Raw genomic sequence first — 6,062 nt, 5'->3', positions numbered from 1 at the left:
ATGCAGCCACATTTGCTTAGTCCACTATGAATTCTTAAAGAGGCATAATTCGTATTTTAGTTAGGGTACTCCATCGGCTCTCCGACTTTTCAAGAACGACCCTGTAAATTTAGCGTTTTTTTTATCCAGAGCAAAGCTGACTTTTCAAGAGCTGCGATCAGAATAGGAGAATAATAGAGTTGGAAGAGACGTTGGAGGTCTTTTAGTCAACATCCTGCTCAGGCAGGAAACCCTATGCCTTTTCAGACAAAAAATGGCTGTCCAATCTCTTAAAAACCTCAAGTGTTGGAGCAACCACAATTTATGAAGGCAAGCTGTTCCACTGAACGGTCCAGATTGCCCATCCATAACATTAGCTTTGTACTTATCTTTTTCCCATGTGGTCCTGCTCCAAAACTCATCTTTTCAACATCAGATCTGAAACAAATCCACAAAACCTTTGGAGGAACGTCTGCTCCACCCCCTGATCTATGAATTCATATTGCTTTACATTATATTTGAGAAAGATTTCCTTTGCTGAGAGAGCTCACCTTATTCTAGACCACAGGTGTGCAACCCGCGGCTCCGGAGCCGCATGTGGCTCTTTCAGCTGTCTCCTGCGACTCCCAGTCCTCTGCCATGTGCAGTCCCCCCCCCAAAAAAAAGTGGGACTGAAAAAGTTCAACCAATCAATTCAAATATGCAGGGTAGGTGCATATCTCGCCTTGGCTCCACTCTTCAGTCAAACTCTGTTCTGCGCATGTACGCGCATGTGCACACATTTTTGCGGCTCCCAGTTTTTCCTTTTGTGAGGGAACCGGTTCCGAGTGGCTCTTTCACTGTTTCAGTTTGCTGACCCCTGTTCTAGACACATCACCCTGATGGATTAAGAGGGGGGCCACACACGTAATGAAATGTATCAACATGTGCTGAAATTTTTACCTCAGACTTACACAGTGTTACAATGAAAATTCAGAAAGGTGGAACTTTTGTTGTGACATCACAATGCACTTTTAATACAATCATTTTGGCATTATTGTGGGGAGGAGCAGATCTCTATCCAGCATAATTTGCAAATGCACAGTCATTACAGGTAGTCCTTGATTTCCAACTGCTCATCTGGAGGCCCAAAGTTAAAACAGAAATGAAAAAGTAGGTTTCAAACTGGTCTTCATCGGTTATGTGTGATCACCATCTGAGCACTTTGCAACCAGAATGAATTTATGATGGCTGCTGTGTCCCACAGTCCCATGATCCCAAGACTTGTAAGTTTCAGTGACAGCTGCGTGCAAGGAAAATCAATGGGGAAACTGGCAGTAATTGCAAGTTGTAATCGTATATTGCGCTTAACAACCCATTGTGTTTTGCTTAACAACTGCAGCTAAACTGACATAGTAAGTCTGGCATGGTCTTGTGATGTTTCAGTTAATAACCGTGGAGTTGCTGGTTCCAATAGCAGTTATTAAGTGAGGACTCCATGTTGCCAGCTCTTACTTTTCCAAAAGAAATTCTGGTAGGAACTGGCATAAAGGGAAAAATACTTGCAATTGGTCCAATTTGTTCTGATATAGCAATCTAAAACCCGCTCAAACGAATTGTTTTCTTGACTTTCCTGCAACTCATTTATGCCTAATATAGTTATTCTTACTGTGTAGCTGAAGTCTACTGGGCTAGGCGTTCATGTTCAAATCCCACAAAGCAGAAGAATACCACAAAAGTCCTCTGGTCATTCTGCCACTTCTCCAAATACTGTTAGCACCAACCATATATGATAGTCGCAAGTAAATGTATGACAAAACAATAGAGTTTAAACAGGAATAGTTTATTGTTTTGACCATATCTAAAGTAATGCAAAGGGACGTGGGGGCTCAGTGGGTTAGGATGCTGAGCTTGTCGATCAGAAGGTCGGCAGTTTGGCGGGTCAAATCCCGAGTGCCGCGTAACAGAGTGAGCACCTGTTACTGGTCCCAGCTTCTGCCAACTTAGCAGTTCGAAAGCACATAAAAACGCAAGTAGAAAAATAGGGACCACTCCGGTGGGAAGGTAACAGCGTTCCGTGCGCCTTTGGCATCTAGTCATGCCGGCCACATGACCACGGAGTCGTCCTCGGACAAGCACTGGCTCTTCGGCTTTGAAACGGAGATGAGCACCGGCCCCTAGAGTCGGAAACGACTAGCACGCATGTGCGGGGGAACCTTTACCTTTACCTTTAAAATAATGCATAATTAAATATTGTAGCATACTGTGAGCTATACTGTAGCAGAATGTGGATCGAGAACTACCAGAAGTACAGGTAGGATTTCGAAGAGGCAGAGGAACTAGAGATCAAATTGCCAACATACGCTGGATCATGGAGAAAGATAGGAAGTTCCAGAAAAACATCTACTGCTTCATTGACTATGCTAAAGCCTTTGATTGTGTGGGTCACAACAAACTGTGGCAAGTTCTTAAAGAGATGGGAGTACCAGACCATCTTATTTGTCTCTTGAGAAACCTATATGCTGATCAAGAAGCAACATTGAGAACTGGACACGGAACCACTGATTGGTTCAAAATTGGGAAAGGAGTCCGGCAAGGCTGTATACTGTCGCCCTGCCTATTTAACTTATATGCAGAGCACATCATGAGAAAGGCAGGGCTAGATGAATCAAAAGTTTGAATTAAGATTGCCGGGAGAAATATCAACAACCTAAGATATGCAGATGATACCATTCTAATGAGAGAAAGTGAAGAGGAACTAAAGAGCCTCTTGTTACATGTGAAGAAAGGGAGTGCAAAAGTTGGCTTGAAACTTAACATTTAAGAAAACCAAGATCATGGCATCCAGCCCTCTCAATTCCTGCCAAATAGATGGGGAAGAAATGAAGGTAGTGACAGATTTTATTTTCCTGGGCTCCAAGATCACCGCAGATGGGGACTGCAGCCAAGAAATTAAAAGACGCTTGCTCCTGGGGAGGAAAGCCATGGCAAATCTAGACAGCAACTAAAAAGCAGAGACATCACCCTGTCAACAAAAGTGCATATAGTCAAGGCTATGGTCTTCCCAGTTGCAATGTATGGCTGTGAAAGTTGGACCATAAGAGCACCAAAAAATTGACGCCTTTGAACTATTTTGCTGGAGAAGACTCCTGTGAGTCCCTTGGTCTGCAAGGGTATCAAACCGGTCAGTTCAACCCTGACTGCTCTTTAGAAGGCCAGATCCTGAAGTTGAAACTCAACTACTTTGGTCACCTAATGAGAAGGAAGGACTCACTGGAGAAGAGCCTAATGCTGGGAACGGTTGAGGGCAAGAGAAGAAGGGGACGACAGAGAAAGAGGTGGCTGGATGGAGTCACTGAAGCAGTACGTGTGAGCTAAAATAGACTCCAGAAGATGGTAGAGGACAGGAAGGCCTGGAGGAACATTGTCCATGGGGTCACAATGGGTCGGACACAACTTCGCAACTAACAACAACAACACTGTGAGGTCATAAAACGTTCTTATAACTAGGCATGAGAATCAGGTACTAAAATTGAAAGATATTTTTTAAGTGATTCTTTTCAAACTAGTTTCGTTGTTGATTTGATGGTTTATTGTTAAATTGGGGACTCATCCACATGTCTCTTAAATGAACCTTAAAGATGTTTCAGTAACCATTACTTAAGGTTATTAATTGCTTATCATACCTTATGATTCAGCCTTTGTCTCATTCTTACCCCATCACTGAGGTCTCCTCACTGCATATTCATCTGATATGATGTGATGTTTTCTATCTTATCCCTACACAATTCTGACATAGTGTGCTTCATCAGAAGCCATGATGTTGACCCAGTCAGGGCTGAAATCCGTCCAGTTGCTCCTAGCCGCTTACCACTGCAGTATACAAATCCATACTTTTCTGCTTTGGCAACTGCCTCTGAAATTTCCAAAAAAAGTAAGTGGGGATTCCCTCTGCAAAAGTTGATAAATTTTCCTTTAACAATTGCTATTTACACGATCTGTTAAAAATGCCCTCCCTCCCCAAATCTGCTTATGTCGGGAGAGCAGTTGGTGGATATTTTCCCTACTGTTTGGAACATGGCTCAAGTTTCCAAAGACAGACAAACTCACTTGGGATTCCAGGAACAAAGTTTTATTGAAATAAAGCTTTTGCAAAGCTGGTGGGCTTAACTCACAAAGGAGAAAAAACCACGCCCATAAATTGTAAAAACACGTATTTATATCCTCACACGAAGCTGGTTCCTCCCCCACCCTTATCGCATTCAATAGCTCACCTGCTCATCTCGATCTGCTAATCCGAAGCACCTAAACAGAATAAATTTTAGAGTTCCGGAGTTCCGGCACCTTTTTTGGATGGAACCTTGTAGGGTAGGCAAGGCAGCTTGTATGACATGTGTGAGTTCCGGCACCTTTTTCTTTTACAAAAAAAGCACTGTATATATACAGTCATGGCCGAAATTGTTGGCACCCCAGAAATTTTTCCAGAAAATCAAGTATTTCTCACAGAAAAGTATTGCAGGAACACATGTTTTGCTATACACAGGTTTATTCCCTTTGTGTGTATTGGAACACAACAAAAAAAGGGAGGAAAAAAAGCAAATTGGACATAATGTCAAACAAAACTCCAAAAATGGGCTGGACAATATTATTGGCACCCTTAACTTAATATTTGGTTGCACACCCTTTGGAAAAAATAACTGAAATCAGTCGCTTCCTATAACCATCAATAAGCTTCTTACACCTCTCACCCAGAATTTTGGACCACTCTTCCTTTGCAAACTGCTCCAGGTCTCTCTTATTGGAAGGGTGCCTTTTCCCAACAGCAATTTTAAGATCTCTCCACAGGTGTTCAATGGCATTCAGATCTGGACTCATTGCTGGCCACTTCAGAACTCTCCAGAGCTTTCTTGCCATCCATTTCTGGGTGCTTTTTGACGTATGTTTGGGGTCATTGTCCTGCTGGAAGACCCAAGATCTCGGACGCAAACCCAGCTTTCTGACACTGGGCTCTACAGTGCAACCCAAATTCCTTTGGTAATCCTCAGATTTTATGATGCCTTGCACACATTCAAGGCACCCAGTGCCAGAGGCAGCAAAACAACCCCAAAACATCATTGAACCTCCACCATATTTCACTGTAGGTACTGTGTTCTTTTCTTTGTAGGCCTCATTTCATTTTCAGTAAACAGTAGAATGATGTGCTTTACCAAAAAGCTCTATCTTGGTCTCATCTGTCCACAAGACATTTTCCCAGAAGGATTTTGGCTTACTCAAGTACATTTTGGCAAACTGTAATCTTGCTTTTTTATGTCTCTGTGTCAGCAGTGGGGTCCTCCTGGGTCTCCTGCCATAGCGTTTCATTTCATTTAAATGTCGACGGATAGTTCGCGCTGACACTGATGCTCCCTGAGCTTGCAGGACAGCTTGCATTCCTTTGGAACTTGTTTGGGGCTGCTTATCCACCATCCGGACTATCCTGCGTTGCAACCTTTCGTCAATTTTTCTCTTCCGTCCACGACCAGGGAGATTAGCTACAGTACCATGGGTTGCAAACTTCTTGATAATGTTGCGCACTGTGGACAAAGGCAAATCTAGATCTCTGGAGATGGACTTGTAACCTTGAGATTGTTGATATTTGTCCACAATTTTGGTTCTCAAAATCCTCAGACAGTTCTCTTCTCCTCTTTCTGTTGTCCATGCTTCGTGTGGCACACTCAGACACACAATGAAGTGAACTTCTCTCCTTTTTATCTGCTTTCAGGTGTGATTTTTTATATTGTCCACACCTTTTACTCGCCCCAGGTGAGTTTAAAGGAGCATCACATGCTTGAAACAATCTTATTTGTCCACAATTTTGAAAGGGTGCCAATAATTTTGTCCAGCCCATTTTTGGAGTTTTGTTTGACATTATGTCCAATTTGCTTTTTTTTCCTCCCTTTTTTGTTGTGTTCCATTATATATATATATATATATATATATATATATATATATATATATATATATATATATATATATATATATATATATATATATATATATATATATATATATATATATATATATATATATATATATATATATATATATATATATATATATATATA

The sequence above is a fragment of the Vipera berus genome (assembly GCF_964194415.1).
Source record: "Vipera berus genome assembly, chromosome: 4".
NCBI lineage: Eukaryota > Metazoa > Chordata > Lepidosauria > Squamata > Viperidae > Vipera > Vipera berus.
Note: the sequence above shows the minus strand (reverse complement) of the source record.